Source organism: Sus scrofa, chromosome 4 (assembly GCF_000003025.6).
Source record: "Sus scrofa isolate TJ Tabasco breed Duroc chromosome 4, Sscrofa11.1, whole genome shotgun sequence".
In the NCBI taxonomy this organism is placed as follows: Eukaryota; Metazoa; Chordata; class Mammalia; order Artiodactyla; family Suidae; genus Sus; species Sus scrofa.
Window position 1 is genome coordinate 125,480,869 of NC_010446.5, and position 19,836 is coordinate 125,500,704.

The following is a 19,836-nucleotide window of genomic DNA, read 5'->3' on the forward strand; positions in this document are numbered from 1 at the left end:
GTTCGTGCTCATCAGCCCACAAAGACGGATGGAGAATGAGTGAGTGTCCCAAGGACTGGAATACTTGCTTAGGAAATGAAATTTGAGTATGGATTATAGCAGGGAGAGTTCCATGTGTCATACAGCTGCGAGAGAGGAACGGAAGGGGTTGGTGTTACTGCCAGGAATTGCACATCACCTGCAGCCGGTGTTACTGCTGGGCCATCTGGCAGTGAACTGCTATCATTCGGGGAGTGTTTGCTGCAGATGTGATGATCTTTCCTCATTTCGGTGTTTGGTACTAGATGACCCATCAAGGAGGTGAACCCATTCCAAGGACTAGGATGCTCGCATCTGTGGCCAAGGACATGCCCTCCGTTGGATGATGAGGGTGCTAAATCATAGCCAAGAGTTTGCTTGGCTGGCTGGATGGGAGGGATGAGGGAGAAGTCAGAGTCAAGGCCGAGCCCCCGGTTTGCCACTTGAGTAACCGGGTGAAGAATGGAGCCACATACTGAGGCAAGAAGCAGTGGTCATGAGTTCAGTCTTGGGAAAACTGCATGACTCGAGGATGCCTTTGAAACATTCATGGTGAAATGTCCTGCAGGCCGTTCCCTGTTCAGATCTGTTGCTCAGAAGTGTGATCTGTGCCAGAGATGCCAATTTGGGATTTGACAATTGAAGTCATGGCAATGGATGAAATTTTTTCAGAGGAAAGGGTGCAGCGCCTAGGACAGAATTCTGAGGAATACTAACATTTAATTGCCAGGTAGCAGAGGAGAAGCTGACATAAGAGACTAAGAAAGAAGAGCTAAAAAAAAAAAAAAAAATAAAAAATAAAAAGAAAAGAAAAGAAAAGAAATAGGAGTGTGCTAACATGGAAACCAAAACCAGAAACTGTTTAAAGAAAGGTGCGTAGGTGCTTCCTGAATGGTGACGTAAGTTCCAAAAAAGTGTCTTGGATTTAGTAAGATTCCGCCTGGTGCAGAGCAGTCATGGCAGCAACACATCTTGTAGGGACTGTGAGGAGTCTTGGAAAAATCCTTTGCATCTATCCTGTCGTGTTAGGAGGTGGAAGACACTTCATTTAGACTAAATGTATGTATCTTTTGCTATATAAAAGGGATAAGGAACTCAATTAGATTGGCAACAACGATGAAAGAACTAAAAGTAGATGTTAGAATGTTGCAATATGAAGTCTTCTGATGACCTTAGCAAAGCAGTTGCAGTATAGTGATGGGGTTGGAATGAGACTGGAATATGAAACTAAAGACTAGCTTCTAGAAGATCTGTGAGTGTACGTGCACACGCAAGACAAATATATGCCACTTAACATGAAAGGAAGAACTGAATCAGAGTTTTGCAAAATAACTTAAAAAAAAGTTATTGTAGGAGTTCTCATTGTGGCTCAGTGGGTTAGGAACCGGACTAGTATCCGTGAGGACTCAGGTTCGATCCCTGGCCCCGCTAAGTGGGGTGGTGTAGGTCACAAACTCGGCTTGGATCTGGCGTTGCCATGGCCATGGTGTAGGCCAGCAGCTGCAGCTCCAATTCAACCCCTAGCCTAGGAACTTCCGTATGCCCCAAGTGCAACCCTAAAAAAAAAGAAAAAAGAAAAGTCATTGTATACTCAGCCTTCAAAATTTCACTGTACCATGCTAGTTTGTTTTTTCTTTTCAAGAGCCATCCGTGATGACTTCTAAAAAATTAAGTCTGGAAATGCTAGCCCTTTGCTGGGAGTATTGGATACCCAAGGGCTCTGAATTGAAACACTGATGCAAGAGGAAGGCTGGTGTTCATGTTAAAAGCAAATAGCTGCATATGACCTGCCCAGATTGAAGTAAGGTCAAAACGGAGAAATGCTACACACACACTTAAGGTGACATCTCGTCTGCAGGATGGAGCTCTAAGGAAATGAATGGACCACAGGCCGCACTCAGGCACGTCCTCAACTCCCACTGCTGTCTAGGAGCATCTTTCTTGGCTTAAACCAACAAACAGGGATCTAAAAGCAGGCCATTCCTCTGCACTCCTTTGGGAGCAAATGAACTTTGAAGAATTCCCGGAGATGTCTGATTCCTGTAGTACCAGGTAAAAAGGAAAATCCAGATGCATCCACGAGCAGGAGGCTCGTGGATTATTTTCTCCTTTTGGGGTGAAGAAGGTCAGGGAAGAGAATTCCTTTATTTCTCCTTAAACAATCGTCTCCATACCCCCATGCTTCCACAATTTAAAATAGCTCTTTAGACTTCACATTCTCTTTCCTCTAAACCTCATAATTAAGCATCACTGTTTTAATCCATTTTCCAAAGGGCAAGAGATGTAGCTGCTGCTGCTGTGCACTAACCCAGGACATGCAATAGCTAAGAACTCGTTTTTCCGCTTCAGGTTTCCGTCTGCCTCTGGCAAGCAGGCAAATACCAATCTGTACCGAAGACCAGGAAGCTGTGGGCGGAATCCACCTGGCTCAAGGCTTTGCCATTCTGAGATGCCCTCCATCAGGACCGTGGTACTCGGGGACCTCACTGCAAGGTAGCAGATTTGAAAACTGGAGGCTTTGGCATCAGACACATCTGGTTTCAAATCCTGGTCCTGCCATTCACCAGCTGTATGATCTTGAGCACGTTGCTTTGCTTCTCAGTTCCTGTTTCCTGTGTAATGGGCACAAACAGGGTAATCGTGAGGCTTACGTAAGATAATGCACGTTAAAGCCCCACCATAGTGTCTGACAGAGGAAGGACCCTGAATAAATGTTAACTATTAGCACAACTAAATACATTTTTCAAGTTTGAAACCACTGGCATAATTTTAACATACTTGGCAATAACATTTCCAATATTATAAGTGGAAAGTTACTGGACTCTTAGCTTCGAGAATGAGCATCATAGATATTAAAAATCTTCCTCTGAAATTTAAAGGATCTTTAAAGAGATTTGGATTATGATTTTTAAAAAGGCAAAGACAGAATGACCCTCTAATTAGCGGTGATCACCACTTCTAAAGTAGCCACTACTAAAGTAGCCTGAGAAAGCTTCCTCCAAAAATTTTCCTAGCATCAGTTTTAGGAACTCAAGCCGAGGATACCATGCCTCCCCTCCCCCAACTCCATCTTGCATACATGACAGTTAAAAAATTGAATAAAATAATGTAAAGGTCACTATGCCAAGACAAAACACATTTTAAAATCCAGTAAGGAAGCAGTAAATAAGCATTAGAAATTTATCTAGTAATGTCAATGGTGAAAAATCTTAAGACCAACATTTTTTCAACACTGTTTTCATTTTTAGAGGAGAAGAAAAGGGGAGAAAGACAGGCATGGGATGAATATTATAGAACACATTTAGCTAACTCCACTAGGTATTTTATTTTCTTTAATTATTTTTTGAAGTTAATTGACCCGTATACATCACTCTATTTAATGTGGTTGTCATTGACTAGAAATGCATAATTCTCTGACTTTCCATATTCATTCATTTAACAAGTGTTTATTGATACCCACAGTAAAGCTTAGTTTATGTGGTGAGCTAAAACAGACGTCGTCTGTTTAATAGTAAAAAAAAAAAAATCCCTTTGACAAGAGTATCTTCATATGTCGGCGAAATATGTTTATGCTTAAATCATTTTTTAGTATTGTGATTCATTACGACCTTCCAAAAGGCAGATTTTAGAGAATGGAGGTCAAGGTATTTTGTCTCTGTGACACAAAATAATGTGAGAAAAGACTCGAAAGAATTTAACTTGAAGTGGTTGCTCTTATGGCATACAAAACAGGCTTTGTCTCATTTTACTTGGCCAAGCGAGATAAAGAGGATAAGCAACAGTATTGTCCAGAGGCCAAAAGATCCTAGCGGCAAAAAATTACAGACGGCTTCACAATACAGCCCAAGTTACTGGCATCTAGTAAAGGATGCATTTAGGAATACAGTAAACTTTTGTTTATCTTGGAATTCAAACAACCAGCATATGAAAATAACTGAGATGTTTTCCCTTCCTGTTCTGCACTCTATTTTTATGGGGGAAAAAAAAAGACAAATAGGAAATATGCTGTTTTCAGAATTTTGCTTTAAAAACCCAAACCGACATGTGCCATTGGTCAGTCAGGTTGAGTGTCATCTCTCCCATCTTCCATATAGCGATACTCTGAAAACCGTTCAGGGTCAAATACATCAAGTGACAGCAGACCAGCAGACTTACTTTTCCTCTTTTTTTTTTTTTTGTCTTTTTGCCATTTTTTGGGCCGCTCCCTTGGCATATGGAGGTTCCCAGGCTAGGGGTCCAATCGGAGCTGTAGCCACTGGCCTATACCACAGCCACAGCAACATGGGATCCAAGCCATGTCTTCGACCTACACCACAGCTCACGGCAATGCCAGATCCCTAACCCACTGAGCAAGGCCAGGGATCGAACCCGCAACCTCATGGTTCCTAGTCAGATTCGTTAACCACTGAGCCACGATGGGAACTCCTAGACCTACCTTTCCTGTGCATTTATTCATACAGGCAACAGGTAGGTACGGCCCTGCAGGTGCCAAGGATACAATAGACCTGCCATATGACTCTGTGCAAAGCCTTCAGGGAATGTGCACAGATTAGAATCTTCATTAAGGAAATTGAGAAAAGGCTGGGGAAATGGTTTGGAGCCTGATGCTGAAAGATCTTGGAATATCAGGCTAAAGAATCATGGAAGAATTGTTGAGGCAAGGAATGACGTGATCCGAGGAGTGTGTCAGTAACAGTGTTCTCATGTGGAAGCAGTTTGCAGGCTCATTCTCCCTCTCCCCGTTCCTGGGACCTTTGCTGAAATGGGCAGGGAAGCAGGGGTAGGGTTCTGAGGGGTTGGGACTATGGCAGGGCCCTTCGTCTGAGATGGCTAGTGAATTTTCTGGGCCAAGAGACGTGAGCTGACTCGCAAGTCATAAGGGAAAGTTGTTTAATGTGCCAGCTGAGTGGTCAAGGGTCACAAAAATCAGAGACCAGGAGCAGAAACAGAAGCTGGAGAATGAAACCAGAATTTAAAATTAAAGAGGTGAAAAACATGCGCAGCCTCTCTAATCATCGGGGAAAAGTAAATCAAAGCCACAATGAGACATCACCTCACACCTGTCAGAATGACTGCGCCCGAAAGACAAGAGATGACAGATGCCCATGAGGATGTGGAAAAGGCGTGCTTGCGCACTGTGGGAATGTAATCGGTGCAGCCCCAAAGGAGAACAGTGTGGAGGGTCCCGAAACAATTAAGAACAGCTACTGGGCAATCCCGTAATTCCACTTCCGAGTGGTTATCTGAAGAAGATGACAACACTACTTTGAAAAGACACGTGCAACCCTTGTTCCTTGTGGCGTTATTTACAACAGCCAAGATATGGAAACACCATACGTGTCCATTGATAGATGATGAATGGATAAGGAAGATATGGCACATATACACAGCAGAATACTGTTCAGTCATAAAAAAGATGGACTCTTGCCTCTTGTGACAGCATGATGGACCTGGAGGGCATTTGCTAAGTGAAATAAATCACAAAGAAAGACAAATACTGTATGGTTTCACTTATATGTGAAATTTAAAATCAAAGCAAAATAAGCAAAAGAAAACAAAATAACCAGGAGTTCCCTTTGTGGCTCAGAGGTTAACGAACCCGATTAGGATCCATGAGGATGCGGGTTCGGTCCCTGCCCTTGCTCAGTGGGTTAAGGATCCGGTGTTGCCTTGAGCTGTGGTGTAGGTCGCAGACGTGGCTCAGATCCCACATCGCTGTGGCTGTGGTGTAGGCCAGAGGCTACAGCTCCAATGTGACCCCTAGCCTGGGAACTTCCATATGCTGCAGGTGCAGCTCTAAAAAAGCAAAAAAAAAAAAAAAAAAAAAAAAAAGAAAAAGAAAAAGAAAACAAACTAACCAAACTCACAGATAAAGAGAATAGATTGGTGGTTGCCAAAGGGGTCGGGGGTGGGAGTTGGGTAAAACACTGAAGGGGGTTAAAAGGTACAGACTTCTGGTCCTAAGGTAAATGTCATGAGGTGGTACGGTGTAGCAGGATGGCTGCAGTTAATAACACTGAATTGCATATTTGCAAGTTGCTAAGAGAGCAAAGTGTGAAGGTTTTCATCACCTTTTTTTCTAAAGGTTTCATAGCTATGTATAGTGACAGATTACTATTTTTGTGGTCAAGGGTCACAAAAATCAGAGACCAGGAGCAAAAATAGAAGCTGGAGAATGAAACCAGAATTTAAAATTAAAGAGGTGAAAAACATGCTCAACCTCTCTAATCATTGGGGAAAAGCAAATCAAAGCCACAATGAGATATCACCTCACACCTGTCAGGACTTATTTTGAGGATCATTGCACAGTGTATACACATCTGTAACCATCATGTTGGCCCCGGAAACTAACATGGTGTTAGATATCAATTATACCGCAATTAAAAAAAAAACCAACAGAAACAACTGCAAGTGAATGAAAACAGTCAGATGTATAAGAAAAGAAAGAGGAAAGCTTTGGGGGAAGTGAATGGGAAGCCCTCTCTGACTTGAAGCGCCAAGAGCAGTGGCGATGGGCACGGAAAAGAAGGGACGAAGAGGAGATAGCATTCAGGTCTGATGGCTCAGCTCTTCTCTGAGGACCTAAAAGTGGACCCTGAGTTGCCATGTATGTATTACCTGAATCTGCCCCTTGTCCGTAGCTGACTGGACCAAGGTGGGTTATACCTGACCTAAACCGGACCAGTCACATCCTTTCCTGAGAATTCGAAATTTGGATTGAGTCATCTCGTAAGTTTGACATCTTCCCATGAGCAAAGATGGTATAAATATGGAAGCTATGTTGGCTACATGAAGATTAAACTGAGGGCAGCTTTGGAAGAAAAATAGAGATAGATGGGGGTGAAAGTGAGGCCTAGTTTCTTGATAATTTTCTGGTCCCTGGTTCCAGTTCTTCCTTGAGGTCCTGTTTCAGTTCTTGCCCTTTGAGTCCGTAAAACCATCACAGTTTCCAATTGTGATATTGTGATTTACAGTAAGTTGTATGTATTTGGTCTTCATCCCCATTTCTAGCCCAGAGCCTCTAAAACCCTTGGAATTTCTGCAGTGAGGACAGCCATAAAGGTCTCTTAGGCGGATGGTGGACCCCACCTGAGGATAAGGGCTGGTTGCCAGGAGAACTAACCATGTGATTAGAGGGTTGGAAATTTCATTCCCCACCATTGTCTCTGAGGGGTTAAATCAATCGCTCATAGCCAGTGATTTGGAGACGTAATGAGGACACCAGAAAACCCCTAAAGGATGGGTGGAGATCTGGGGAGCAGGGCATGCTGGGAGAGCGCATGGAAGCTCTACGCCCTTTGCCACCCACCTTGCGAAGCATCTCTTCCACCCGGCTGTTCCTGAATTGTATCCTTTTACAACACATCACTGATCTGGCAAGTAAAATGTCTCTCTGAGTTCTGCGAGCATCTCTAGAAAATTATTTAAGCCCACGAAAGGGGTTTTTGGAACTTGCAGTGTATCACTGGTCAGTCAGAAGCCCAGGTGATAACGAGTGAAGGCAGTTCTGTGGGATGAGACCTTAACCTTCGGGATCTGACTCTGTCCCCAGGTAGAGTTGGATCAAATTGTAGACACTCAGCTGCTGTAGGAGAACTGCTTAGTGATGTGGGAACCACCCCACCAACACACACACACATTGGGATTGGAGTCAGAATCATTGCCAATAAATTCCTTTTGGAGTTCCCATTGTGGCTCAGTGGTAGCAAACCTAACTAGGACCCATGAGACCACAGATTCAATCCCTGGCCCCGTTCAGTGGGTTAAGGATCCGGCGTTGCTGTGAGCTGTGGTGTAGGCCAGTAGCTGCAGCTCCGATTTGACCCCTAGCCTGGGAACTTCCATGTGCCATAGGTGCGGCCCTAAAAAGACAAAATCAATAAATCAATCAATAAAATTAAAAATTAAAAAAAAATCCTTTTGCTAAAGCTAATTCGCAATGTATCTGTTACTTGTGCCAAAATCGGTGCAGTCCGGTACCCAATCTTTCTCCACCATCAGCAAGGGTGGAGGTGGCACATTGGGTACGACCTTTTGCTGACCTTCCAGACACTGTGGCTTGAAGGATGCTAAGGTCATAGCTAGGGCAAAGGACTATGATCAAGATTACTGACCCACTGGGGTGGGGGAAAGGGAAGAAACAGGATATGGAAGGGAGATAAGGACTTGGAAGGAGAGAGGGCGGACGGAGTGCGGTAGAAATTCTAAAAGGTCTCGGGTGGGGCTTTGAAGCCCGCTTGTTGTAGCTTATACAGGGCCGCTAGGTGCTTTCAGAGCTGTAGGCGATAATGGCGACCAACTGGGTATAAGGGACAATGACCTGGAGATACTTCCAGGTTCTGAGGCTCCTTCTGAATTATCTAATGATGACAATAAGTTTGTTAGTAAATACTGTAAATAATTAAGTAATTAAGACTGCTGTCATGGCTGAATATATTTTACTATAGTTCAATTGAATGACGGTGATAATCATTTACTGAGCATCTATGACTGTGCAAGACATTGTGTTGTACCCATTACCTAGGTCTGTAATCCTCTAATAATGTTAATATCCTCTAATAACTCGGCAAGGCAATTGCTGTTATATTCACTTTATCTCTCTGTGGTTGGTAGATTAATTGGGAGTATTTCAGTAAGTCTGAGCTTCTGTGAATGCAGCAAGAGTAGCCCTAACCTGCATGTGCTTTTCAAGAAATAAGGCAAGCCCAAGACTGTCCAATAAAATGGAGATTTTACAGAAGCACGTACATCGTCTGTGTCCATGTGGTGCTCCTTTTCTGGGCTCACAGAATGGAACGATCAGGGAAAAGCACCAAAGGTCAGGCCGTTCTACTCATGCTCGCAAATACGAATGGAGGGAAATTCCAGGAACCTGGACAAGAGAGCCTCTGTTTCTGCTTTTTCAAAGCAGAACCTGACTCAGTCTAGCTATGCCCGTGGGGCCGAGTATGGAGCTGTGCCTGACATAGCTCATCTTTAATTCTTTTCTATCTGCTTCCTTTCAAAACACAGGATGTGAGCGAGGGCAACACCAGTCATCTACATTCCACGAGCGCATTTCGAAAAGACCCGAGCGTTTGCTTTTTCCTTGTCCATCCTGTGGTCTCGGTCCTAAGGAGAAGGGACATAAGTGAAGGGAAGCTGCCCTTAGGAGAGGACTAGGTCTCCGCATTAGCTTGCAGAATGAAGGCTCAAGCCCTGAATCATTGCAAGTGCTATGAATGTAAAGGGAGAGAAAATTAGATCTAAGGTATTTACTAAAGGATTTTATTTATTAAAGAATTTATTTCAGGAGTTCCCGTCGTGGAGCAGTGGTTAACGAATCCATGAGGTTGCATGTTGGATCCCTGGCCTTGCTCAGTGGATTAAGGATCCGGCGTTGCCATGAGCTGTGGTGTAGGTCGCAGGTGGGGCTCGGATCCCGAGTTGCTGCAGCTGTGGCATGGGCTAGTGGCTACAGCTCCGGTTTGACCCCCTAGCCTGGGAGCCTCCATATGCTGCGGGAGCGGCCCAAGAAATGGCAAAAAAACAAAAAGATTAAAAAAAAAAAAAAGAAAGAATTTATTTCATTTTAAGAACGCCAAAGGATTTTTTTTTTCTTTTTCATCTACCCCCATAGCATTTGGAAATTCCCAGGTCAGGGATCAAAATCCTAGCCAAGCTGTGACCTGTGCCACAGCTGTGGCAACACCAGATCCTTAACCCACTGTGCAGGGGTGGGCATCACACCGGCGCCTCCCCAGAGACAAGTTGGATGTTTACCCCTAGGCCACAGCAGGAACTCTCTCCAGAGGACTTTAATGAAAGGCATGTAGTCTTTTTTTTTTTTTAATGACACCTCCTCATGTTTTTTCCTTAATGAAAGGCTTCCAAGACAATGAGTATCTATTTTTCAATGATGAAACTATAATCATGTGGTTTGAAAAAATGTGTGATAATAGGAATTAGACAGCTCATTCCTAATCGTTACCACAGCAAGATAGTCTGAGAATTTTAAAAGGCAAATAGCATATATCATGTCGAAAAACAAAACGGAGGGATATTAATTGAAATAATAATAGTAGAAGTGGGAATAACTGTAAAAAATGTATCAGGACAAGTTAATTAAAGCTCATTCATTACAATGAAAATATTTCAGTCCTGTCTCCTTACTTGAACTTAGTTCTCTCTTACTTATAGGTCAATTAACGCCAAAGTCTCAATATTAAATTGCTCTTATTCATTTTTTGAGAGAATCAGGCCATCTAGTGGTAAGGAGATCTATCTGTCACGTGGGGCAGTGTAAATAAATTCACTGGTTTACATTTGATGCTCAGTGGGAGTGGGGTAATTTTTAATGGGTCACTTACCTTTTTACAACAAAGAACTGCCACATAAATGTTACTTTAGCCCAAGACAGTCTTTTGTAACAGTATATTTTTTATCCTAAAGTAGAGAAAGGGAGAAATTCATCACAAATATTGAAAAATAACACACGGGAAATACCTGATTGACAGTAAAATAAACTTTTTTTTTTTTTTTTTTGCTTTTTAGGGATGCACCCGAAGCATTTGGAAGTTTCCAGGCTAGGGATCCAGTTGGAGCTACAGCTCCTGGCCTACAGCACAGCCACCACAGCTCATGGCAACACTGGATCCTTAATCCACTGAGTGAGGCTAGGGATCAAACCCACATCCTCATGGATCCTAATAGGGTTCGTTAACCACTTTTGCTATTTCTACCATCTTTGCAGTTGCTTCCTCCACTGAAATCTCAGATTCCTCAAAATCATTCATAAATGTTGGAATCAAGTTCTCTTCAACCCCTGTTAATACAGATATTTTGATCTTTCCCCATGAATCATGAATGTTCTTAATGGCATTTAGAATGATAAATCCTTTCTGGAAGGTTTTCAATGTCCCTTGCCCAGATCTATCAGAGGAATGATTCTCTGTGGCAGCTATAGCCATTGGAAATGTATTTCTTGAGTAATAAGACTTGAAAATCAAAATTACTTCTCGACTCATGGGTTGCAGAATGGATGCTGTGTTAGCAGGCACGAAAACAACACGAATCTCACTGTCCATCTCCATCGGAATTCTTGGGGGACCCTACGCAGTGTCAATGAGCAGTAGTATTTTGAAAGGAATCTCTCTCTTTTTTTGAATAGTCTCAACAGTGAGCTTAAAATATTCAGTAAATCATGTTGTAAACAGACGTGCTTTCATCCAGACCTTGTTTTGATAGAGCACAGGCAGAAAAGTAGACTTAGCCTGATTTTTAGGGCCCTAGGATTTTCAGAATGGAAAATGAGCACTGGCTTCAGCTGCAAGCCACAAGCTGTCTTAGCCCTTAACAAGAGAGTCAGCCTTTCCTTTCAAGCTTTGAAGCCAGGCATTGACTTCTGGTCTCCAGCGTGTAAGCCCTAGAGGGCATCTTCTTCCACCTTGAAGCCGTTTTTGTCTGTACTGAAAATCTGCTGTTTAGTGTAGTTAGTGTCATTAACGATCTTAGCTCGATCTTCTGGATAATTAGCTACAGCCTCCGCATCAGCACCTGCAGCTTCATCTTGCATTTTCATGTTTTGGAACTGACTTCTTTCCTAAAACCTCATGAACCAACCTCTGGTACCTTCAAACTTCTTTCCTGCAGCTTCCTCACCTCTCTCAGCCTTCACAGAATTGAAGAAAGTCAGGGTTTTACTCTGGATTAGGCTTTGGTTTACGTGAATGTCATGGCAGGTTTGATCTTCTTTTGAAACCACTAAAACGTTCTCCTTATCAGCAGTAAGACTGTTTTTCTTTCTTATTATTCATGTGTTTACTGGAGTCACACTTTTTTTTGGCCACCGGGTGGCATATGGAGTTTGTGGGCAAGGGCTAAGATCCAAGCTACAGCTGCAACCTACACCACAGCTGCAGCAGTGCTGGATCTTTTAACCCACTGTGCTGGGCTGAGGATTGAACCTGTGTCCTGGTGCTGCAGAGATGCTACTGATCCCATTACACCACAGCGGGAACTCCTGGAGTCACACTTAGAGTTTCTTTTCCTTTGCATTCACAACTTAGCTAACTCTTTGACACAAGAAGTCTAGCTTTTGGCCTGGCTTGGCTTTTCAACCTGCTTTCTTCACTAAGCTTAACTATTTCTAGCTTTGGATGTAAAGTGAGAGATGTTCAACTCTTCCCTTCAATTCAACACTTGGAGAGACCCCTAAAGGTTTACTGATTGGCCTAATTTCAGTACTGTTGTGTCTTGGGGAATAGAGAGGCCTAAGGAGAGGGAGAGAGATGGGAGAAGAGCTGGCTTGTGGAGCAGATAGAACACACACAAGACTTACCAAGTTAAGTTTGCTAGTTTGCTGTCTTATGTGGGCGTGCTTCCTGGTGCCCCAAAACAACAACGATGGTAAATATCAAAGGTCACTGATCCCAGAGCACCGTACAAATATAATAATAATAATAATAATAATAATCTTGAACTATTGCAAGAATTACTAACATGTGGCACAGAGACATGAAGTAAACAAATGCTATTGGGAAGATGGTGCCAATAGACTTGCTCTGTGCAGGGTTTCCCTTTAATTTGTTTTTTAAAAAAAATGCAGTATCCAGGAAGCACGAAAAAGCCAAGTGCAATAGGATGAAGTATGCCTGTATATGCTGCATATTTTGTGAGGAAAAAAGAAGGAAGGATTGAATTAAGCCAGCCTATCTAAGTGAGGAAGAAAAGTAGGGATTTTAGGGCAAAGATGTACCAGGCTGATGCTAAATAAGATGCTCCAGAGAAAAGGTAGAAATGAGGCGGCAGGAAAATGGTACAGGAAGACGGGGAATGAGTAAGGGCTAAGTTCTTCCCAAACAAAGACAATTTGGGATGGGGTACGTTGAACTCCAGGTAAGAAAGAAAGAGTCAAGAGGCAGCATATTAAAATCTCTACATGAAATTACAAGGTTCAGCTGGGCTAGAGCTTGTCGTTGACACGTATGCCCTAAGAAGCCTTTTTTAAAAACCTGTTTTTGCTTTGCTCTGGTTTTTATCACCTTGTAGGTTAATTATATCATTTAATGATTAAGTTTATAGAATATCATGAAAACAGAGTATGAAAAAGTGTGATGTCACTTTCACTTGGCTCTTTCTAATAGATTTCTATTACCTCTGGTGGGCAGTGACAGTGTATTAGAGCATACATTTTAAAAGCCAGAGGAAAAAATTAAACGGTTGATCTTTAAGGCAGAACCTTAGAAGGCTTGAGAAGATGTTACACGAAGCCTCAGAACTGTTCTGTTTTTGCATCCCCCCCTCCCCCCGCCGCCGCCCAGTGCTTATCCTGCTTCCATATACATGTAAACATATAAAAAATAATTTTTGGTCACTTAGTTGATAAAAATCTAACGTTTCAGTATATTTTCTCTAAAAAATAAAAAGGTTTGTCATATTCTTCCTAGCACATGTAGAAAGTGCTAATTTCGTAGATAGATGCAGAAGACACATCTTTATTATAAATAAATTAAAATATTGCTTTTCTCCTCTGACACTTTGGGCATCTGACAATAATGACAGTAATAACAGCACCACCCAATCACTGAGCCTTTGTAAGGTATGTTACTGGGCTGGGCTCTACATGCATAATCGCTGTTTTTACCGACCCCTTTTGAAGTGGGTATAATTTCTTCCGTTTTTATGCGTGAGGACATAGATGCCCAGAGAAATGCAGTGACCCACCTGGGAACACTGGGCTCCACCACAGATCTGGCCATGCTCCTGGCCACAGCCTGTGCTGCTCCCCACCGCCCCCTCCCAATAATGAATACAGCCATGGCCTCGCAAGTCCAATTTCAAACGCATTCAGTAACCAGATGCCCATTAAGCATAATGATCCCAAGTGTGTGAGGGCTGCAAGGAGAACTTTGGCACAATAATAATTTTGTGGGCAGAAGAAGGAAGACCTCCCTGATGGCCTCAAGAGAAAGTAATGAACCTGAGTTCGTTAAGTACTTACTATGCTCCCATCTTGGAAAACCCTCTTTCAAATTATTTTTCCATAATACGACTTGGTGTCCTTACCTTTTAATTTGTAAGAAACCAAAATCGACAAACTTTTCAGACACAAAGATTATGGATTTTAAAGGATCTTCTTTTGTGCTGCTTAGGCGAAAAGTAAGCTATAATAAGTTTTCTGCTTGTTTTTCATTCACTTCCAATAAGAAAAAAAGGTTGAGGATTTATAAGAAAATTATTTTAAACCCCAAGATAGAACAAAGAAGCACATTCAGAGAAAATCTTGCTCTACCCTAAATCCAACAGCTTGTCAGAAGTGTACAGGAATCTCGGCAGCCAAATGCGAAATGTTTTTGCCATACCCAGCAGACCATCTGCTGAAACCCTGAGACATAAAGCAACTCATCAAAGCAAGAATCATCTAGAGAGAAGAAAATAACCAGTATATCACTTAAGGCATCGGGTTTAAAATATTAAAGATGAGGCAATACTTTAGAAAGGACTATTGTGGCTATTGTTAAAATAGAATTTGCACGGGGACTGTGGTTTATGTTCCGAAGGAGCTAGTTCCCTGAAGCTGCTTTTGTCTATCCCCACTCTTCTCCTGTTCTAGGAACACAATGATTAAAGGGCTACAGAATCACAGAAAACTTTAGACCCTGTTTATTCCTCCTCGCCCTTGAAGTTCTATTCCAGTGAGCATCATAGCCTACTAAGGCCAGGCAAAGTATTAAAAAAAAAAAAAAGGAATTTTTCAATATGAATGATGCCAATTTTGATGGTTTTAAATTTTGAATTGAATAAACTGGACTGGGGTATCAGAGCAGTCTTAGTTTTTTCCAAATAACAATAACAATGTATCCATTTATTGTTTTGTTTTCTTTTTATGGCTGCAACTGCAGCATAGGGAAGTTCCCAGACTAGGGTGGAATCAGAACTGCAGCTGAGGCCCACGCCACAGCCATGGCCACCCTGGATCTGAGTTGCACCTGTGACCTATGTTGCAGCTTGCAGCGACGCCAGATCCTTAACCCACTGAGCAAGGCCAGGGATCAAACCCACACCCTCACAGAGAAAATGTCAAGTCCTTAACCCACTGAGCCACAACAGGAACTCCTCAATTCATTGTTAGGAAACATTTAGTGGCGTCATATGATCTAGCACATTTTTCCTTTTCCAATTTTTTGGCATGGAAGTTACGTTTATCCTTTTTCCTAATGATAAGTTTCCTTGTTAATTGTGGGCTATAGAAATTGTGAGGAAGAAATGCATACTCTTCATATTAAAGAAGTTTCTGTCCTCTACCGGGAATTAATAAACACATTCTTAGAAAGGCATTGCCGTCTTTCCTCTGAAACAAGTCTTGCACTGTACTGTGGCTTTGGGTCTGGTTGGAAGACTGTTCAGAACTCAGCGTTCAGTTTCATCGTCAAAATGGTCCCCAGAGGACAAGGCCCAAGGCAGTGGTAATAGCTGTGAATGAGTGGTTGAATATAGAGGGTGGCTTAGAACTTAACCTCCTGTAGAGAGGTTTTAAAATCCACATTTTAAAAGTGGATGAGAAAAAAGAGACATCGTTGGAAATAATGCTAAAGGGAAGATGTCTGGGATTTTTTTTTTTTTTTTGTCCTCTTTTTAAAACCAGAAATAAAAAGGTTTAAACAACTTCTTATTCAGACCTAACCAAATATTTGATGTTGGTATTGAACCATAATCCTTCTCCAAAGGAGAGAGGGTTGAAGGGAGGGAATGTTCTGTGTCTACGGTCAGGACAAGGAAGCAGCACCTGCCGTGAACCACCTGCCAGAGGAAAAACAGTGCCTAACTTAAACGGATGTCTAGCAAAAGGAAGGGAACTAAATACTGGTTTCAAGGGAATAAGCGTTTCCTTTCACCAGGGAAATAAATATTTGCTCTCCAGGCAAATAGATATCAATGCTATTACTGATCAGGACAAACAGGTAACAGCATAAGAACGGCATTTAAATGAGTCTTCATGGAACTTCTAAGACCGCAAGGGATCCCATCCCCCGAACAACCCACGCAGAGCTTGGGAAGAAGATTCAGAAAAGGCTCACACTCTGGGCCCTGGCAATTGCTTCAGGTTCAGGAAGAGCCACTGCCCCTGCTTACTGCTTGCTTCTTACTTTGGGCTTTTATACAAGATTACTTTTGAAAACAGATCAGCATCATTAAAAAAAAAACTTGGAAACTTTCTAGCTTAAAAACCTTCCACTGTGTGCTGAACAAGAATAAAACGGGAGAAATCTGGTCACTTTTGCCCTCGTATTCCCAATCAGGGGTGAAGTTCATTTGACGTTTAATTTACAGCTCATACAATTACTCACTTTCGAAGTTCCCATCATAGCTCAGCAGTAAATGAACCCAACTAGCATCCATGAGGTTGCGGCTTCGATCCCTGGCCTTGCTCAGTGGGTTAAGGATCCAGCATTGCCGTGAGCTGTGGTGTAGGTCGTAGACATGGCTCGGATCCCACATCACTGTGGCTGCGGTGTAGGCCGGCGGCTACAGCTCTGAGTGGACCCCCAGCCTGGGAACCTCCATATGCCGTGGGTGCGGACTTAGAAAGACAAAAATAAAACAAAACAATTGCTCACTTTGTGTCCCCACCACTCCCCTCCACCCCATTCTCATCTATGTCTGCCTCTGTTTTCAATCTCTTTCTACCGTATCAATTGTGTGTGTGTGTGTGTGTGCGCGCGCGTGTTTTTTTTTTTTTTTTTTTTTTGGTCTTTTTAGGGCAGCACCCATGGCATGTGGAGGTTCCCAGGCTAGAGGTCTAATTGGAGCTGTAGCTGCTGGCCTACACCACAGCCACAGCAACGTAGGATCCGAGCCACATCTGTGACCTACACCACAGCTAATGGCAATGCCAGATATATATTTAAAAGTCAGCATACACTAATTTTTTTCAAACCTTTTCAATGACATTTCTGTCCTACCAATGTTTAGAGTTCTTAGGATTCTCTCACCAACTTCTTAAGTAGAATTTTTGAACCTAGTTTATTTCTAAAAATCAACAAATTTATCATGTGGTATGGTTGATTCTGCCATTTCTCACTTGACTCATCTTTCAGCATTTTCGGATGGTTTAGTCAATGTATTTTTTAATCTTTTACACATACTTCCCTATATTTTCTTACTGATTAAAGAAAGTATGGGAGTTCCCATCATGGTGCAGCAGAAACAAATCCGACTAGGAACCATGCCATTGCAGGTTCAATCCCTGGTCTCGTTCAGTGGGTTAAGGATCCAGCGTTGCCATGAGCTGTGGTGTAGGTCGCAGATGCAGCTCAGGTTTGGTGTTGCCGTGGCTGTGGTGTAGGCTGGCAGCTGTAGCTCTGATTTGACCTCTAGCCTGAGAACCTCCATATGCCGCCATTGCAGCCCTAAAAAGAGAAAAAAAAAAAAAAAGAAAGAAAAACTATGAATATTATTTGAGAAATTAAACATACAGTTATACAGTTGAAATTAGAAAGCTTTTCCAGACATCCTATTTTCTTTCCACTAGTTTGAACAGAAGAATGTCAAACCTTTCTGCAAACTGTTATCAACTCGAAATACCAATTGCTCCTTGCTAAAATTTAACATCTCATGTGGGACAAGATGTTTTTTGCTTTCTTCTGATATTCTTTGCTAATCCTTTGAATGTTCCTTGCTATTTTTTCAAATTTCTAGCAGTTTCATTTTTCTGTCATCAATCCTCAAATGGTATGTCAGCCTTTTAAAAATATTTAAATTTAAATGTCAGCTTTTCACCTGTGATGCTATTGTTTTGACTACATTTGAGTTCCTCTGCATCCTTTTGGAGATAATTAAAATTTTTTTCAACCTTAGGGTTTTTTTAGTATTCTCTAACTCACGGGCACACTGGTCTGTGTTAGAATGTAGGTTCAGTACCTAGGCTGAGACCCAAAGTCATGGCTTAAACAAGGTGGGTATTTATTCCTTTCTTTCCTCTTATGTAACAGTCTAGCAGTCGGTGGTCCAGGGCTACAAGGTAGCTTTGCTCCAGGAGACGTCTAGGAACTCAGGCTGCTTCTGTCTTGATGCCACAAGGTAGTTCCCATGCACACATTGCTCAGAATGGTTCAGCATCACTTCTGCGCTCCAGTTACCACCACAGGGGAAAAATACGGAGGGTGTATCCTTCCCGTTTAAGGGTAGATCAAGGTACGCGTGTATCATATCTACTCAGATTCCGTGATGTCAGTAAGGTGATTATACCCAGAGCTCCAAGGCCGACTGGGAAATACAGTTCTATTCTGAGCAGCTCAAAGTCGGTGGTTTCATTACGAAATAAAGAAGGAGAGAATGGATACTGGATAACAGCTAGCAGCTTCAACCTCATGGCCTTAATTGCATGTTTTTAGAAACTGGTAACCTAAATATTTCCATTACATATCAATGAGTTTTCCATTTCATATCAAGGAAGATAACTTCTTTCTTCCATCCTTTTCTTTCCTTTTCTTTTCCTTCCTTCCTTCCTTCCTGCTTTTTAGGCCACACGAGCAGCATATGGAAGTTCCCAGGCTTCGGGGCAAATCGGAGCTATAGCCGCTGGCCTGCACCACAGCCACAGCAACATGGGATCTGAGCGGCATCTGCGACCCACACCACCCCTCGAGGCACTGCCAGATCCCCAGCCCTCTGGGTGGGCCGGGAGCTAATCCTCATCCTTATGGATATTCGTTGCTCTAGATCATCTCTAAGCAATCTCCTATTTATGGTGCATGCGCATTCACCATATTGAGGCTCTCAGTTTTCCCTTTAGGGAAAAAGGGAAAAGAATTGGTCATTGTCCCCGTTTCAGCTGGAGCCAACTTTCTAAGGGGAGTGAAATCTGGGCATGGGGGTGGTACAAAAGAAACTCAAGGGGCCATTGGAATGAGCCCAGCCATTCTGCCCTTCCCATCTGCTCAAGTCTTGGGACTGGGAGGCTGTTTCGATAGGAAGGGCCAGTGTCTTCAATGCTCCCTCCAGATCTCCTCTCCCTCCCTCCCCTCGCCTTCTTCTTTCTTTTTTTAAAATTCCTTCTTCCTTTCACATACAGACAGTTATCGCTAGAGATGCTCTGAGCTTCCCTGCCCTGAAGCTCTTTAATAAAAACCTGACGGCATTTTGATTGAGTTGGCTTAGACACCGTCGATTTAGCATAAAGATGAACAAGGCCAGTTTGGAATGTAAATGAAAGACTCCCCTCTAAGCTCTGGGGGTGGTGGTGTCAGGGGAATCTTACTGAAAGAGGAATCCAGACTCTATTATCCACTCAGCTAATGGGAGAGAGATACTCTTTTTTAGAAAGATAGGCTTCCTTCATAGATAAGGGTCAATTTTTCTCCATAAAAAATAAAGCAGGGTCAGAGGTCAGAATTCTTTAATACTGAAAGACTATTTAGAAGAGAACTTTCTCAACTGAATATAGCCCATCTGACTATCTTATCTATGTTTGACAATGTTGGGGAAAAAAGCGTATTCCCAGAAGGAACTTTTGAAAGTTGCCATATTATCATTAAATATTACTTAGTATCCTCATATATGCTTATCAGTATCCAAAATACAAAATAGAGTATGTTCAACAGAATTAGATCCTGTCTTCTACCAATTCAAATGTCAAAATTGGTATTATTGACTCATGTTAACAAGTAAACCTAAGCACAGACTAGAAATAAATAGCAAATGATTTATAGTTTGCACATGTTTAGGGACCAACGTTGAGTCTTTGTAGGCGGAAAATTTTCTGACTCCCACTCTGGAGTTAAGACTTTTAGAGTGCTTCTTCACAGAGAATTAGCTAGCATTTTTAAGACTGTGACG

At 42.3% G+C, this 19,836-nt stretch overlaps 1 long non-coding RNA gene across 3 annotated transcripts in view; it reads left to right on the top strand.

The window, feature by feature from the left end:
- The window catches only part of LOC106510230, a 30,833-nt gene extending 21,502 nt beyond the window's left edge, over positions 1-9,331 (top strand). Inside the window, exons 4-5 of one of the 3 annotated variants that reach the window (XR_002343621.1) lie at positions 1,877-2,070; positions 2,368-4,225. This is a non-coding gene — a long non-coding RNA (uncharacterized LOC106510230). Of the gene's footprint in view, positions 1-1,876; positions 2,071-2,367; positions 4,226-9,030 lie in introns of those variants that run through there. The other 2 variants (XR_002343622.1, XR_002343620.1) reach the window with 2 other exon arrangements.